Source organism: Chelonia mydas, chromosome 4 (assembly GCF_015237465.2).
Source record: "Chelonia mydas isolate rCheMyd1 chromosome 4, rCheMyd1.pri.v2, whole genome shotgun sequence".
Lineage (NCBI taxonomy): Eukaryota > Metazoa > Chordata > Testudines > Cheloniidae > Chelonia > Chelonia mydas.
This window is the reverse complement of record NC_057852.1, coordinates 83,205,955-83,224,946: the sequence shown is the minus strand read 5'-3', so window position 1 is coordinate 83,224,946 and position 18,992 is coordinate 83,205,955. Positions and strand designations below refer to the sequence as shown.

The window sequence follows — 18,992 nt, the reverse complement described above, 5'->3', positions numbered from 1 at the left end:
CTCCAGTTTGAAGTTTTCCTTCCCCCAAGACTTTCATCCTCCTCAACGGCACAGAGGCTGTCAGACTGGGAGTGGGACCATTCTACTGTGTCCTTGGTAGTCTTCTCTATGTACCTCTGTCTCCCTTAGCTCCTCTAGTTCAGCCGCCCTGGCCTCAACAACCTGCACAGAGGGCCATAAGCTGCTTGCTTCACATGCGCACATAGGACACCTGCCCACAGGGCAGATAATTGTACATGCTGCATTCAGTGCGATAAACTGGATAGCCCCATTCTGCTGCTGGACTTCTGCCTACATTGTTATTACTCTTTCAGGGGCTTTTTTTGTTTTGAGGGAGGGTATTGGCGTAAGTTAGGAGTACATCTGTTACATGTACTCCTTCTCTCTCTCTAAACCTCTCCTGTTTGCTAAGGAGCTGGATTTTTAAACCTCTCTTCTCTCTGAGTTAACCCCACTCCCTTGTCAAAGGATCCTAAAGGGGATAGGGATTAAAGGATACAGTCTCATTAGTAAGCGCTCATCCTAGCCTCTTGGCTCAGCAAGTACATAACAGACAAATTCAGCCCGAGGATTTTGTAGTTTTTCCTCCTTCACCTGGAGAATTCCCTCACAAAACTCCCCATTTTCTGCTCCTGTTCACCAGCAATAAAGGTTCTGCAGCACAAGTCAGGCCTTCTGCTACACTTGAGCAATCCCATTGTTTTCAGATTATACCGTCCGTGACTACACCTGTGCAACAGACTTCAGTGTGTTTGCACAGATAAAGCTGATTTGAAATTAGTAAACAGTTCTTTCCTGGAGAAGAAGGAAAGAGAAAAAGAAAGAAAGAAAGATTGCTCAGTCTTAATTCTGATGTACTAACAAGAAGAAAAGATGTAGAAACATATTTCTGTCACTCCTTCTTATTAACATATATGCAGCATGCCGCTGTTGGCACAGGACCAGGATTCAATACTGAATTTGGTCCTCTGGGTGGATCATTAGCTTCTTCAGGCTGGGCCTGACAGGGAGTGCAACATGAATACTGATGCTCCTAAAGGCAATAGATAGGATTCTGAGAACACAAGAGGAGCAGAGCTCTAGTCTTGAGTAAGAATATGCTATTTAAATTTTTCAAACCAATAAAAGTCATTTTTCAGTTCAATAACAGCTTCTATTAAAACACCCTGTTTTCAGCTCAGAACATTCTAAAACTTTCTGTTTTGGGTCTAACATTTTCCTTAGTCTCAGTTGTTTTTTTTGGAAAGTTTGAGCTGAACCGGTTCCGCCGTTTTTGAGCATGAAGAGAGTGGAGACCCAATTTGGTTTTCCCTTAAAATATTCTTAAGATATCCTTGTGATCTTTGTTTGTTTGTTTGAACAGCTCTCCAACCAAAAGAAGCTGGTGTAGAAAATTAGAATTTTCCATGGAAATAGCCCTCATTCAGAAAAGTATTTTTAAGTACATTTGTTTTTTGTTGGATGTGGTTATGAGCCTTTTAAAATGTCATGCTGTACATGCACAGCGCAGTCTGCACGGCGTGTTTCAATTTCTTAGTGGAGTATGATGTTAGCGGAGCATTGTGGTATATGTGTTTGCCTGCGACTCATGCCTGCATAGCCAGAAATGTGCTGAAGTCACACAAAGGCTCTGCAGGAGCCCTTGGCTCAGTTCCCGAGTAACTTGGAAAGTGTAAGGGGGTTAAAGGAGGCTTGCTGCACCCTTTGTAACACATGCAGGGTGTAAGCTACAGTGCTCTAGGAGAGCCTTTGAGTCCATCCTAGAGGAGTATATAAAGTGCAAAGGGATTAGCAGGGACTGCTGAGCTTTTTGTAATGCTCTGAGGAAGAAGTCTTGTCAACAAGATCCAATTGTTCCATCAAAGAGCCCTCCTGTGAGGTCTGTGCAACTCATTAATGGACTAGGCTAAAAAGAAAGGATGGGCTTGTGGTTAAGTCACTGGACTAGATCTCAGGAGATCTTTGTTAACTTCCCAGCTCTGTCACTGGCTTCCTTTGGGTAACTCTATTAATCTCTTTTGCATGAGTTCCCCATCTTTAAAATGGAATAAGAAATACTTCTTTTCTCCCACCCTTTGTGTGTCATGTTGATTTAGATTGTAAAGTCTTCAGGTCACCGACTGTCTCTAACTGTGTGTATGTACAGCACCTAGTATAATGGGGCCCCAATAATTAGTTGGGGTGCTGCTGCAAAGCAAAGCGAAAAAAAAAAAAGGATAAGAAACATCCACCACAAAACTGACAGTTTAATGGGAACATACTGCCCCATCACACCAGCCATTTCCATAGTACCCAGGCCTGATGCTGTGTAGAACTATTCCTGGCACTCTGATCACCGCTACCTTGAGAAACAAAGCTATACATATACACAAGAGTTATTTGTAAAACCAATAGACACTTCAAGTGCTATAATGCCAGATGGAAAAAGAAAATCAGCAACGGGTTGTATTCAGTGTTCCTGGAATTCAAAAGGGAGCAAATGGGCAATGCTGGATGTACACTGCACAACACATGCCACTCCTCAGCTGTTGATTAGTATGAGCCTTCAATCAGGGAGTGTGTGGTAACAGGGATGATGCTCGGATTTATAATCCTTCCAGGCATCAGTGCCAGCTAATTCAGGAGCAGGCTGCAGGCATGAGACTAGGCCCAGGAAAGGGAGCTCATTCAATGAGCCTCCAATCAAATATCACCTATTACAGGACAGGTCAGAAATCACCTACCACAGGACAGGCCAAACAAGGAAAATAACAGAACACCACTGGCCATCACGTACAGCCCCCAGCTCAAACCTCTCTGGCTCATTATCAGCGATCTACAACTTATCCTGGAAAATGATCCCTCACTCTCCCAGACCTTGGCAGGCAGCCAGTCGTTGCTTACAGACAGCCCCCCAACCTGAAGCGAATACTCACCAGCAACTACACACCACACCATAGAAACACTAACCCAGGAACCAATCCCTGTAGCAAACCTCGTTGCCTACTCTGTCCCCATATCTACTCTAGCAACACCATCAGAGGACCCAACCACATCAGCCACACCATCAGAGGCTCATTCACCTGCACGTCTACTAATGTTATATATGGCATCATGTGCCAGCAATGCCCCTTTGCTGTGTACATTGGCCAAACCGGACAGTCCCTATGTAAAAGAATAAATGGACACAAATCGGACAACAGGAATGGTAACATACAAAAGCCAGTAGAAGAACACTTCAATCTTCCTGGACATTCTATAACAGATTTGAAAGTAGCTATACTTGAACAAAAAAACTTCAGAAACAGACTTCAAAGAGAAACTGAAATTCATTTGCACATTTAACACCATTAATTTGGGCTTGAATGGGGACTGGGAGTGGCTGGCTCATTACAAAAGCAGCTTTGCCTCTCCTGGAATTGACACCTCCTCATCTATTATTGGGAATGGACCACATCCACCCTCATCGAATTGGCCCTGTCAACACTGGTTCTCCACTTGTGAGGTAACTCCCTTTTCTTCATGTTCATAGATATTAAGGTCAGAAGGGACCGTTATGATCATCTAGTCCGACCTCCTGCACAACGCAGGCCACAGAATCTCACCCACCCACTCCTGCGATAAACCTCTCACCTATGCCTGAGCTATTGAAGTCCTCAAATTGTGGTTTAAAGACTTCAAGGAGCAGAGAATCCTCCAGCAAGTGACCCGTGCCCCATGCTACAGAGGAAGGCGAAAAACCTCCAGGGCCTCTTCCAATCTGCCCTGGAGGAAAATTCCTTCCCGACCCCAAATATGGCAATCAGCTAAACCTGAGCATATGGGCAAGATTCACCAGCCAGATACCCAGGAAAGAATTCTTTGTAGTAACTCAGATCCCACCCCATCTAACATCCCATCACAGGCCATTAGGCCTATTTACCATGAATATTTAAAGATCACTTAATTACCAAAATCATGTTATCCCATCATACCATCTCCTCCATAAACTTATCGAGTTTAATCTTAAAGCCAGATAGGTCTTTTGCCCCCACTGCTTCCCTTGGAAGGCTATTCCAAAACTTCACTCCTCTGATGGTTAGAAACCTTCGTCTAATTTCAAGTCTAAACTTCCCAGTGACCAGTTTATATCCATTTGTTCTTGTGTCCACATTGGTACTGAGCTTAAATAATTCCTCTCCCTCTCCGGTATTTATCCCTCTGATATATTTATAGAGAGCAATCATATCTCCCCTCAACTTTCTTTTAGTTAGGCTAAACAAGCCAAGCTCCTTGAGTCTCCTTTCATAAAACAGGTTTTCCATTCCTCGGATCATCCTAGTAGCCCTTCTCTGAAACCTGTTCCAGTTTGAATTCATCCTTCTTAAACATGGGAGACCAGAACTGCACACAGTATTTTTATGTCTGCATCTGTAATTTTCACTCCATGCATCTGAAGAAGGTGGGGTTTTTACCCACAAAAGCTTATGCTCAAATAAATCTGTTAGTCTTTAAGGTGCCACTGGACTCCTTGTTCAAATCAAATATGTCTAGGAAGAATTTGTTGGCAGCAAGATATCATGTTTTCTTTACAGTTTGTTAAACCTTTTGAAAGGCTTCCCTTCTCTGTGCTTGTGCTTGTGCTACTCCTCCAGGGCAAGTTGAGGTAGGTAGTCAGAACTGACTGAATGGTGCTGAATTGATGGAAGCTGCTCTAGAGGAATGCACATATTTTGCCAAGTAAAATTTAGTTTTCAAGCTAAAGCATGATTGCCTTTAAGAAACTCTCCAAGGAAGTCATGTCATGGCTTTTCACTCTATCATCGGGAGCGCCACATGTCTAAGAGATTCAAAGCTCCCACCTGAAACAAGCTGTGATGAGCCAGAATCAGGATGTGCAGGATGTAAAATATGTACTTTATGAACAAATGGGATAGTCATCCCATGTTCAAAGGAACTTGAAATAAACCAAGCCAGTTCAGACAATCCAAAACTATTTAGGACTTTTGATCAGCATTCATTGGGAAATTCCTTTAATTAATAAATGTAATAATAACAATGTAATGCAGTGCTGTTTCCTAGTTTGCTCTGAAATCAGGTGAGCGTGGGCTACAAATTAAACTGGATAAATGTTGGAAAACATATTTTTATTCAATAGCATGTGTGACATGTAACTCATATTTGACTTGCATACTCTTATGTGAAACCAGACTAAACTTAAGAAACAAACTGAATTCTTCAGTAGCTGCTGGTTTTGCTTGCCTCTCCTTGCCAACTTTTTGTACAATGCCGATCCTTGCATTTACCCTCTGGTATTATGTACTTTTTACACTGAATGCATACACAGTTTGCCCTTTCAAGCACTTTAATTTCATTGCATTTAACCTTTGAAATATTGACATTGTTTCTTTTCTTTATAATTTTATTACTTTGAATCCAGAGATAGCAAGAAATAAAATGCCAGTATCCCCCTCTAAATTAAAAAATCAAAGTAAATCTTAAATGAAAAAAGAAAATGAATTGTTAGGCTGACAGAATCTGCCCTATTTAGATGTGAGATACCATGCTGGAAACAATCAGCTATAGGTTGGCCATATTTATATTGATTGGTTTTGTTTGTTTGTGTGTTTGTTTAAGAAAAAGTATGTTTGCTGATAGACATTCTTCCAAAAAAAATTGCATTACAAAGAAGAAACATTGTGTGTTCGCTAAAAAAATATGCTAAAATCAAAATATCAACCCATGTTAATTTGTATAAAATGCAAGCACAGTCAACTCACTAAGAATCCACGAAATCTATTGTGATTATTGTACCAGGGACATTTCCCAGAAATGTACATAACATACATCATTTTATTTGTAAGAATCAGGCATGGTTTCAAAACATTCCATTCAGAATGTGATATAAAAATATTCAGTTTTGCATGGAAGTTATCCGTTTAGTTGGGAGACCCCTTGTTCTAAGAGGCAAACTCACATATCTACCTGAAAAAGTCAATACACCATATAGACAATGGGTTGTAAATCCAGTTTCAGGCCCCAATCTTACACAGATTTACATACATGTTTACTTTTGTCTACTGTGAGTAGCCCCTTGTCTTCAGTGGGACTTTCATAGTGCATAAAGTTGAGCACATGCATAAGTTTTAACAGGATCCAGGTCTTAGCAAGTAATCACACACTATGTGGCAGGAACTGGTCTAATCTTATAAAACTCCAAATAAGATTTATCTTTCTTTTTTAATTCTGATGCTAAAATAGTGGCTAGGATTATGGCACCTCAGTTAGAGAAAGTAATTAATATACTAGTGGATAAAGATCAGACTTTATCTATGGGAGAAACTGAGCTGATATCCAGAGGTGGGTATTATATGTTATCTGTGCAGCTCAGGCAGATAAGGTTGACATCTTAATTTTTTTTTCCTTTGGATGCTGAGAAGTCAAAAGACCGGATCATCAATTGGGTATGTGACAGTGTGGGAGTAGCCTAGGGCTGGCTCACCACTCTGTACATTTTGTGAGCAGTCCCCACATTGGCCAAATTGGGAAATAATTGATAAGGTCTGGGTGATTAACCAGTTAATGAGTGGATTCAGCTTGTTAGCTGGGGACAGTTATATGGGAGATAGGAAGGGCAAGAGAGGGGCTTGAGGGAAGACTAAAGAAGCCTGGGGTCTCAGAGAGGTGAGACGGCCCTTGCCTATGGGATATGTTAAAGCTTAGGAAGAACATCATGGTGATGGGACATGAAGCTGTATAAGACATAGTAAGTATGCTGGTGAACTTATGTAAGAGTGCTGCTTATAAAGAAAAATCCAGTATGAGGGAACATACCCTGTAAACAGGGTATTTTATTTTCAGTTCTCAGTTTTCACTGGGTAAATATATATGTGTATGTCTGTACGCATCTGTGTTTTAAAATTTTGGAAAATAGATTGATTCCTGGGAACAGTCACTTATTGGAGTATTTAATTTTTCAAGGTGGTTCTTGGCAGGATTTACCTATTTTGCCCTATTGATTACACTGCAGCACAGGTGATGGAAACAGTCAAGTCTCTGGACTTCAGTGGTGTTCAGTTTTCCAGTATTAAAAGCAAAACTGTACCACACACAGACTAATCAGACTTTGTTTCGCTTACCAGCAACAATATCTTGAGATGCTGATTCTTAATTTTCTTGTATGGTCTGAGAAGTGCAGTGAAGCATCAGGTTATGATGTTATCTTGATAAAGTGTAAGTTCTTCTGGTGCTCCAAAGTAACATGACTAAATTTTTGATGGCTCATACTAGGTTGAAATGCTGACCCACTCACAGCAACAAGTCATTGAGCGGAGACTATCAGTGGTAAGTAGCTCTATTTCCCCACCATTGAAGAGTAGGCTGTGCATGACTGGGAGGGGTGTGCATAGCGTGAACCGGGAAAGTGCTGATTCTGCACATTCCCTTACTGGATTCTTCCGTTGGATTTTCTATGAAGCCAGGCTGCAAAACAAGCCCTAGTTCTGCAATGAGAACCATGTGGGCATAGGGATTTCCTCATGTGGATCCCATTGCAAGATAGGACCCTAAAGCTGCTCTCCCTGGCCACACTCCTGAAAGAGAGTAGCCAGGGCGGCCTTAGGGAAAATGGCACCTTGAATAAACTTGTATTTTGGCACCCTTGGCCCCCGCTGCCTCTCCAAGCTTCTTTCTATGGTCATGCACCCCAAGCCCTCCCCACTCCTTGCCTCTTGACCATGTTGCCCTGGGTGGTCACCCATGTCACCCACCCATAAGGCCCTGAGGGTAGGTTAGATCCACCACCTGCCATAACCCAATCCATGCAGTAGGTCACACTAATGCAGTGAGGTGCAATTTTTTACCTCCCTGTGCCAGCTGAAGTAAATCTAGTCCCTTGTCTTTTTCCTAAAATGGTTGGTTGGGTGTTACATTTACATTCACTTTCCCTGATTTCTTGGCTAGATTTTGAAAGGAACCTATATCCCAGAGCAGCCTTCTGGCTTGGCACAGCAAATGCTATTCGAAGGAATTGACTACCGAGTGGCTTTTATCTTTTATATTTACTTCTAATCTAGTCCCTCATTATGTGTTTAGCCAATGAACTGCCACAATATTCACTCTTCTTTTTTCTGGGGAAAGAAAATGACAGGATCAGACTGAAAATATTGCAGGAAGTCTGGCTAGGTGGTGGTGATGGTCCTTATGGCTGTGTACTTATTAAACTGTTCTGCTCAGATCCCATCTAGCCACTCTTACAACCTTGACAATACTATTATTAATTAGTTATAATGCGACAGTGTATAGATGCTCTCAGTCTTCCTAGATGTCTTCACATTTTAACTGCACACAGAAAGACCCAAGCAAGACCTGGTACAAAGTGAGAAAAAGGGGTACAACATACAAGCAAATAATATTGTTACTTCCATGTATTTTAAGCGTAAGGTAAAGAAATGTGAAATGGATATTGATTCATTTGTTCTATGTATTGCAATAGAAGTGGGTCTTACAGAGGGATGTGGATGAGAAGAGGGCAGTGTCTTGATGAAAGACCCAAGGGAGAGCAGATCAGTCTTGGGAGGTGGGGTGAAAGAATGTGGAGATGGTTGTGAGACAACTAAACAGATAGGACCAATGAGCCTGGTATCACTGGCAGAGCATAAGGGGTGGGGAGTAAGATATGATGCAACAAGTTAGACTAAGTCAGGGAAGGCAGAATTATGTAGGTCACTGAATGTAAGAACATTAAGTTTAAGCTTGAATTGGTGGCAAAAGAGAAGGGAGGAAAGCAACAGAAGAATTGAAAGCGTGAGGGTGACATGAGAAGCTGCAGTTTGTGTGGACTGGAGAAAGGACGAATGTGGATGAAAGGATTTGGGAAGTTGTTGAGGGAACAGTCAACATGGGCCTCCAAATCTGCAAAGCCTGGGGAATCTATTGGAGGCTCTGCTCCCAACCCAGTGGATTTTGGAGCCTTCACAAAAACAACCTGCCCCTTTGCATTAACTTCTGCTGGCATATTTTCAGGATCTGGAGGGAGCACAATGTGGAGTACAGCTGAGGGGGAATTTTTTGGCTGAGTGGTAAATTAATCAAAAATGCAGTTTCAGGGCAACCAAAATTATTTATTTCAACAAGAAACTGGGAAAAAAATCAGTTTAGAAAAAAACAGCTGAAAAATTAATTCTCAAATCTAAGTGCGCTTTTTCTGTTATGCTGAAAATGACATACTTCCTCTTGACTAATGAACTCCCAGTCCTACTGGGCAAAATTTCTCTTGGAGGCTCTGAGACAATGGGAATAGGGCCACTGAAAATTATTGTAAGCATAGGATGACTAAATCATGAGGAATCACAGCACCATCACAGAGGTGGGGAAGTTAAAATGACTGGGCAGAGATAATGTGTTATCATCTATTTGATTATGGCAACTTCATGTCCATTCAACATATACTGCCCAGTTTAACGTTTAATTTTGTTTATTCAGCTGTGTATTTTTGTCTGATGAACTCAGAAAGAGATGCATATCTCAAGATAATGTAGTTTTTTAACGTTATTTGGTTTAGAGGTGGTTGTACTCAAGAAGCCCTCAGGGATGATTTATTAGACCTTTAATCATACCCTAAATCTCTGAAGGCTTTTAAAAATGGGAACATATATTTGATGTAGCCTTTGAGACTGAAGCTTTGGAAAAATATTTGGTTTATAAAAACAGAATTGCCTAATGAAATGTTCATAGCATTTACTTTGCTCAAACCTGTCAGAATTACATGGTTTTTCTAAGCAGATGTATGGTAATCAGCAGTGAAACTGCCAGCTAAACAGGTTTAATAATTCATCTATTGTGGTTTTAGTATATCTAAACATAGCTTACTATGCGCAGCAAGGTGAGAGTTTCTCTATTATAGAGATTAGAGGGAGACTTTTAACCATTTTAGCAGTCACTTCATTGAGCAGTCTAGCCCCTAAAAGAGGTCACAAGGAAATATGAAGTCTGTATTAAAATTACATGGACATTACTTAAAATTGTATTGACAAAAAATATTCTAGTGAACATGTGATGGGGTCCCCAGGGTGCAACCTGGTTTGTGGGACCACTGAGCCCTCCAAACCCACCAACCTGGGCTGCCTCTCTCACTGTGATGCTGTGACAAGGTATAAGCCTCTGAGGTCTGGTCTACACTAGGGGTGGGGGATGGATCTAAGTTACACAACTTCAGCTATGTGAATAATGTAGCTAAAGTCGACGTACTTAGATCTACTTACCGTGGTGTCTTCACTGCGGTAAGTCGATGGATGACGTTCTCCCATCAACTCCACCTGCGTCTCTTGCCCTGGTGGAGTACTGGAGTCGACGGGAGAGCGCTCGGCAGTCGATTTATCGCATCTAGACTAGACGCAATAAATCGACCCCCGCTGGATCGATTGCTGCCTGTCTATCCACCAGGTAATGCAGACAAGCCCTGAGAGGCACTGTACTTACACACAGACATCAGCAGGCAGGGACACACCCAACTGAGTTACACAAATGATCTTTCAGCCACTCATGAATCATCAATAGGGAGCCCTCAGCCAATTCCCCCCAGCCCCCCGGGCTTACACCCAAACACTTCAACCAAAACACACTCTTTTAAGTAAAATTATAAAACAGATTATAAATAAGTAGCAGACATAGAGATCAAAGTTAGTTGCTTAAGAAATAAAAATAGAAACAGTCTAAATTTTAACTTTAACAGACTAAGCAAGATTTGAATTAAGGAGTGTCTGACCCGAACAGATGGTACAATCAGCTTACAGTTCTTCAATACACAGACTGGACCCTTTTCCAGCCTGGGACCAAGTCCCAATCTCCCTAGTGCCAAGTCTTATTTTCCTTCTGGATGATTTCCCAGGTGTTGGGAGGAGGGGAGAGGCCAAGTGGTGATGTCACTGTCTCTCTTTATACCTTCTTCCAGCTTCTAGAAAGATGCTTGCTGGACCATGGGGATCAGTCAGTCCCCATTGGTCAAGCAGTCTCCATTCCATACATGCCTTCTCTAAGGAGCCTCCGGGATAGTAGATTGTTTTCTTGATGGGCCACTAACACTGTCTGCTGGCCACATATTGTCATCATTTGCCCAGGGAATTCATCTAAAAATCTTTCATAAGGTCCATATTTTCAAAAGTGGACATTTAGGTCCCTATCCTGCAAGCCGCTCTGCATTGATGGACACCTCTGACCACAGAGGCCACTGTGCAGAATTAGGCCCTAAATGACAGTCTTTTGCAAAAGCACCCATTAGGTTTATAGAACCTACATTTTATGCAAGCAAACTGGTATCTGCACACAGAGAAAATAGGCAGTTTCAAAAAGACATTTTCTGTGGAAAATTCTGTAGTTGAGAACTACCATATTATATTACACGATTGCTTAGGGACCGGCACTACAGCTTTCTGAAACATTAGAAATATTTGCAAAAAAATGTACCTGTATATGAATGTTCTAATGTCTATATTAAACCAATGCTCATATGTACTTATGATCTTTTGGCCACATATCTCTACTGTATGGGAATTCCAGTGACTTTATGGATTGAAGGTCTTATCTTGAGAATTTACAGCAGCTAAGTGTGCACCTGGCTTCCCCGCCACCCCCACCCATGATATTAGAGTGAGGGTATCCTAAAGGGGATACTAGAATAACCCCTGCAACAACCATTTTCCATCTGTCTAATTTCTTCTGCTATATGACCTTCACATTGTAACAAACCCAGAGAGGACAGCCTTTAGAAAAATGCTGCTCCTAGAGCATAAGCTTGTATAATGTATTTTAGATAATAGGATCAGACTAGCCAAGTGGAAGATGGAGGGGAAAAATCCTTTGTTTTTAAAAAAATCCTCAAGTTAGAGAGCATATAAAAGCATGCAGTCAACCTCCTTCAGAAAGGATGAAGGATTCATTGAACCTTTTTAAAGAAATCTCCTATTCAACTCTGTGTGGAGGGGTGGGGGAGACGAAGCAGAGCACTGAGGTGAAAAGCCACTTTAAAGTAGACCAAGTTAGACACTGGGTTTAACACAGAATCAAGTCCACTTTATTATCATCCTCCACAGCAGGCCTGTATCATCTCAGACTTAGTCACCTTGGGTATCCTTTGATCCCCCTCAGTGAGTGTTCCAAGCCTTTCTATGAAGTAGGGCAAAAGGGGCATGAGCCTTCTCCATCTTGAGATGTGACAGCAGGAAGTCACAAGTAGCTACACTGTTCCTCAGAGCAAAGGCTATAGGGCAGAGATCAGTAAAGCTGCACACAGTTCTAACAGCACACAGACTGCTACTGTAGGCAGTTTAAATCCTTTCCTTAGTGACAACCTGACTCTACAACATAGAGAAGCTAAGCCAGGGAGGCAGTATAGAGTCTTCATTTGACCTTCTTATTCTGAGGCAAGCACAAACTGTGTTCATGTGGAAAATGCGGCAAAAGAGAAGCTGCCTGTACACCCAATCCTCCCTCAGAAAGTATGCAGCAGGCCGAGGTGTGCAGCCATGGAGAGGCAGAGGAGATAAAAGTAATCAACAATAGCAGCATGGTTAGCAAGCAAGCATGCAGACAGCAGAAACAAACGTGTTCCTATGCAAGTGATGTGGTGATGATATAACTGTCCACAGCTGACAGAGGCTAACTAAGCCAGTGCACTATGGCCATGGGTATATTCACAATAGTTGTACAGTCTAGCTAGTTTATTTCCAATAGAAGACAAGCTACAGTACAGCAAGTCTCTGGCTAGGAAATCCGATATCCATAGCAGGAGAGCATCATTGTTTGCTAGGCCTGCTGAGGACCTCTGAACGTGACTATGGGCTAGCCCACAGCCATGTTCAGCCTAAGTTATCCGGCCCCTGGGAGCTGCTGGCAGTTGCCCAGTCATTTTTTGATATGCTGGCACCTGCTGGGCCGTTTGTTCTCAGCGTGGTGTGTTCCGGCAGCACCCACCTTTTCCTTTGTTGACGGCAGCACTGCAGTAGCATCCACACATGTTCGTCTGGTGCATGACTTTTAGAAGTGATGAACAAAGCTGGATGAATAATGTTCTGTTTTTGTCTAACTGGCATTTCTGAAACTTAGGGGAGGGGGATGCAGAATGGTTTGGATTAAACCAAAATGATTTTTTTAAAAAAAATTTCAGTTAATCCAAAAGTCTAGTTTGCCCAGAAACAAATCTTTGGTCAATGTTTTGTTCCACTTGAGTCAAGCACATTTTTTGTTTTGATTTGGATCATTTCACATTTTTAAATCTATTTTTAAAAAAATTCTAAATGAACTGTAATTTTGAATTGAAAAATCAAAACATTTCATTTTGCCATTTTCAAAATGAAAATTTGACTTTCTTCAGAATTTAGTTTAATGTATGGTGTTTTTTAACAAACATTTTTGCAAAATTGACATAATCACTATATATCTAGATGTTGTCAAATATGGTTCTTTTGACTAAAATAAGTGTCTAGTTAAAAAATTCACCCAGCTTTAGTGCTGAGCATTGGCAACCCCCCTGCCAATGAAATTCTGGGTCCTCTGCACTTCTGAAAAATCAGATCTTAGCCTTTGCTGTACACTTGAATGCAGGCTGCATTTGCACAATGCTTGTGCTATGTATGTTTTTTCAGGGAGAAAACAATGCACCCAGCACCTAAAGCAGTGACTACCTCATTTTGCATAACTCTGAACCCACTTCATAAACTTCAGCCAGTACTGCATGCCAAGACCATATTCCCACAGACTGACAGCATTCTGCTTGTGGGGATGGGGTGCATAATAGTTCTCTTTTCTTTAAGTTACTCCTTCTGGGATGGATGTGACTAATATGCTCCCTTTCTACCTGACAGAGGGCATCAACACAGGCTTCAAAATTCCCATATCAGTGAGCGAGACTGTCATTTTGTAGCTCAATATATTTAGCCTAACAAAGAAGGTTAAGGACCTTAACCTTAATAGACTAATTGAGTCTTAATAGACTAACCAAGAGTCTAGGTTAATAGACTCTTCAGTGTAGCAGACAAAGGTCTAACATGATCCAATGGAAGGAAGTGGAAGCTAGACAAATTCAGAGTCTAAATAAGGTGTAAATTTTTAACAATGAGTGTAATTAACCCATGGAACAACTTATCAAAGGTCTTGGAGTCTCCATCTCTGGCAGTTTTTAAAATCAAGGTTGATATTTTTCTAAGAAAATCTAGGAATTATTTTGGGGAAGTTCTATGGCCTGTGTTATACAGGAGGTCAGACTAGAGCAATGGACCCTTCTGGCTTTGGAATCTATATATTTTGTCATGGATGTCTGACACACTTCATTATTTATTTATTTATTTATATATAGATAGATTCCAAAGCCAGAAGGGACCATTGATCTAGTCTGACCTCCTGTATAATTCAAGGTAATTTACACTGTATTTAGACTCTGAATTTATATATATATAATTGTGGCAGAAATACAAGGTAATAACTTTTTAAAAAGTGTTCATCCATAATAGGAACTATGTGTTTCATCCAAGCTAGGATGAAGTTATTTTAGTAGACATCTATGGCAAAATAATGTGAATATCAGCTAGCAATTACAGGTTTCAGTGTAACAGCTGTGTTAGTCTGTATTCGCAAAAAGAAAAGGAGGACTTGTGGCACCTTAGAGACTAACCAATTTATTTGAGCATAAGTTTTCGTGAGCTACAGCTCATTTCATCGGCAATTAGTAAGGCACAAGTCTTTATTGATGAAGGAGGATTTTTTCTTACTGATGAATGGATTATATACATATTTAAATTCAACTTTTTTAGCAGGAACTGTACCAAGTTTCCTAAAATAGCTTCATCCTAGCTTGGATGAAATATGTAGTTCCTATTATGGATGAACACTTAAAAAAATATTACTACCTTGGGCACGTTATTCTGTGTTTAGCTATGTAAAGTATTCTATCCAATTGCACTCGCCAGATTTTTTTAGCCATTTGAGTGCTTGCAAAAAATTTGGTACTTTTTTTTAAGGCTTTTATTTTCTCCAATTGAAAATACTGTATTTCTGCCACACTTCACTCTTACAGCATAATTAAATTATTCAGGCATCAAGACTCCTAGCTTTAGAATGACATCAGTACGAACAGCTAGCATAATCGACATTTCAACCACAACAGACTTCTGGCCAAAACACAGATTATAACATTTAATGTTCCAGAGCAAGTTCTTGTGAGGTGCTGAGTGTCGACCCCCAGTGAAACCACGTCAATGGTCAAGGGATGTTCTGTACCTCACTTAACAGCAAAGCTTAAGTCCTCATGAGAAGAAGCCCTAGAAAACTGATTTCAGAAAAAAAAATTAAACTATATCCCAATGGTTTGTGACCTGCCACACAACAGTCTACTGTTTCCAGTTACAACGTAACAGAACATATCAGCAATTGGGATGAAAAATACTTTGCATCTGATATTCACCAAATGGAACAGGTTTGCAAAATTTATTACAACAGATAGAAATGGGCCATCTGATTGCATGGCTTCCAAGATGCAAATGTCTCGACCCAGTTCCTAATGCACAGAAACCACCACAATAGCAATTAATTGGCATTCTTGCTGGCAGTTTTGGGAATAGAGGACAAGGCCTAAATAGAAATGGAGTTTGAACTGCCCTCACAAAGGGCAAATTTGGTGAGATGCAGTTCAGGAGAAGTTTGCATCACCACTGCTCTTGTTGTACCTATACTCCATGGAGATGGAAGGGACTTTAATTTGTAGATATGTGTGACCCTATGAGCATCCTAATGCCAGAATGCGAGGGGCTCTATCTAGAAGTGAGATCCAGCATGATAATTAACAGCGAGTGTCAGCTGGCCTGTTGTCAAATCTGCATCTAAAAGATGTCAGGTGAGGTATCACATACAAACTGGTAACATGGTTGTCTTGAAAATCATTGTAGTGTGTGATGGGCTGTGTACAAAGTTAGAAGTGTGCTGGAATTATGTTCTTAAAATGTTTGTCAAGCAATGCATAAGCCCAGACTGCCATAGACAAAGGTATGTGTATTTGCTTCTTAGATCAGCCTGGTCACCAGGCAGAGACAATGAAGGTACATTTACGAATAATGTAAACAAAACAAACAAGAAAAGGAGAAGACAGCATGGCATCTACACTTCAGCAGGGGATAGTAGCATTGTCTGGACTTACTTTTCAAAGGTTTACTGGACTATAAAGAGGTGGAGAGAAGCCCTATATTCCACTAGAGGAGACAACGAGACCAAACACTTTGAGCTCTATGAAGGGTCCTAGCTAAAAAAGAACCTGGTCAGCTGTACTGCAAGAAAGACTGGTGAGAACTTCTTTGAACAAAGAACCCTAATTTGTTAAACTGAGTTTTAATCTTAGAAGCGTATTGTTACTTTGTTTGTAACCACTGTCCTTATTCCATATAGCTGGTATCTCTTAAACCTGTGTACCTTTGTGAATGCACTTTTTTGTTTTCTATCATAAACAAACCCTCCACACCAATCAAAGCACTGAGTTAGTACCTTAATAAGCTGCTGTGTATTGTCTCTTAAAAGGAGCAGCAACCTTAATAAGATTTTTTTTGAGAGTGACTGGACACTTCAGAAAGAAGTTTTGAGGAAGAACTCAGGGCTGGAAGGGTTATTGAGGTCCCCCTGCAAAGAGTAAGTGGGCAGTGCAAGTCAGGGTGAATGCTGTATGCTGGCTGGTGCTGGGAGCCACAGGAGCAAAGCATTCTAGATTCCCAGAGTTGCAAAGCAGATGGCAACTGAACCCATTACAGGCCTGCGTAAGAGCATCACAACATGTCATTCAAGTCCCTTTTCCTGCAGAACAGTCAATCTCTCTCTTTTTTTTTTTTTTTTTAAATTCATGGACAGGATACAAGGGAGTTATAATTTGACGGTGAAATTACTGGCCTGTGGAACAAAGTCTTATGTAGTTAATTAACTGTTTTTGCTCTAAATCCATTTGCCATTCACAATAATTTGTAAAATGGGATAACAGCCTATCTGTTGTGTATTTTTTTCTAGAAAATAAAGTTGGTGACTCCCTTTTGTAGTAGCAATGATGATTTTTCCTTAGTACAATTGTTTAAATTGTTCTTAATAAATTGCATCTGAAATAGCTAATTTGGTACTGGCAGACTAACTGTAAATTTAGCATTAACAATGCTAAAACTATACTCTTATCTCACTAATGTAGTTAGGCAAAATCAAATATGGTTTAAACCTGTATTTTTAACTGTTAAATTTATGGAAATAAGGCAATTTCAAATTCTATATTGTAGTAGCAACCTGTTACATTTCATGTATTGAGAACAAATAAGCAAATTGTACATCTCGTTTTACTCACTGATGGACATAAAATAAAATTGTGTTCTTATTCCCTTGTAATAGGGTTTGGAGTGAACTAGAATGAGTAATCACTTTCTACAGCATTTTTGTTCATTTAAAATAAAAAATTATAGTACTGGCCCTTCTACTTGTGCAGATACACGTCAGAATGTGAACTGATCTAGTTTGTTGATTTAACCATATCACCCCTTTCTTTGCATTTCTTCCTTCTGTCGTCCCATCACATATATGCTACTTTCCTCCACTTTCAAGGCCCTCCATGGATTAGCCCCATGCTGCCTATCAATTCGTATTGGCTTTGGGAGTAAATATCTCAATAGCAAATCATGTGATGTCAGCCTCCATTGCCCCCTTGTTTAATTTGCAAACAAGCACCTTATACTTTCTCTGAGGGTATCCCTTAAACTTGGAACAACTCCCTGTTACTATCCCCAAAGCAAGCTCATTGTCATCCTTCAGATCTCTCCTTAGACATCTCCTTTGTTGTGATGTCTATAACAAACTTCACTATGCTTAGGTAGCTTATAGGTTGAATCATTGCCTTCCTACACTGACCAATATCGTCCGTTTCCTTTTACTCCCTTGTCTATATCCATCTGTTGTCTCTTGTTTTATACTTAATCCCTGCCCCCAGGGGCTTACATTCTGTCTAGGGCCTAGCACAATGGGGTCCTGACTCATGACGGGGGCTCATATGTGGTATTTTAATGCAAATAATTCAGGGGGAGAAACTGTGTATGAACTGTCCATCCCCAGAAGTATGAGCTGTCCCCATTCATCTCAAGTAGGTGTTAACTTTGGACCCTAATAATTAAATGTAAATAGTTTACTATTTCACTGATGATCACTAGGAGAAATATCTAGCTAATGTGCTTATTCAGTGCCAGTGAATATCATAGATGGCAATAGTAAAAACCTTTTTAGGCAATTGTCTCTAACCCCTGAGACACTGTCAGAGCTCCCTCAGTATGTCTTCTATTGCTCTGTCTGTTCTAATTTTAAATGTTCCAATCATCCATATTTCAAATAAATGAGATTGATTATATAAAAATCTACATACCTCACCATAGTATCTGAGCTCCTCCAACATTAACAAATGGATTCTATCATTAGGAAGACTTTCCTGATTAGTTTGTAGCTAAATTGTTTCTGAACTTGGTCTCTTTATCCCTTCTTATGCCCCTTGCTTTAAGTAAGCCATTAGGGAAGGAAGCGAGGCTAGCATAAGCTACCCCTCATGCCCAGGGAAAGGGAAGTAAGAGAGAAATAGAGGAACTTGTACCGATAGCTAGCATAAGCCATTTATAGTTATCCTTCCCATATAACAGGGAACTTAGCTTTTTGTTACCCTAACCCATACAGTGCATCAGGAGCCAGAAAAATAAAGTTAGCCTCTTACCTGCTCTTTGGGGTGTTCTACCATATTACAGGATTCACCAGAGCTCCAAGGAAAAGGAAGCAGCCATTTCCAGGGAAAGAGGGGCAGCAGTTGCCAGGGAAAGTGGGAAGGGAGCACGCACCACAACAGAGAATGTGCTGTTCCAGCCTTTTAACCTGGTCTTACGTGCTGCAGGTAGAGGAATGACTCCCAGATGATGATTAAACCCCTTCTTGTTATCTTTCCACAAGGCTCATTTTGTGGATTTATTTACATTTGAATTGAAATTAAATCAAAC

General features: G+C 40.6%; 1 long non-coding RNA gene across 1 annotated transcript; it reads left to right on the top strand.

The window, feature by feature from the left end:
- The first annotated feature begins 6,610 nt into the window (after positions 1 to 6,610).
- On the top strand, positions 6,611 to 17,512 carry LOC122465511. The gene is made up of 3 exons (XR_006290427.1): positions 6,611 to 6,724; positions 7,249 to 7,302; positions 16,012 to 17,512. It is a non-coding gene; the product is annotated as an uncharacterized LOC122465511 (long non-coding RNA).
- Positions 17,513 to 18,992: the final 1,480 nt, after the last annotated feature.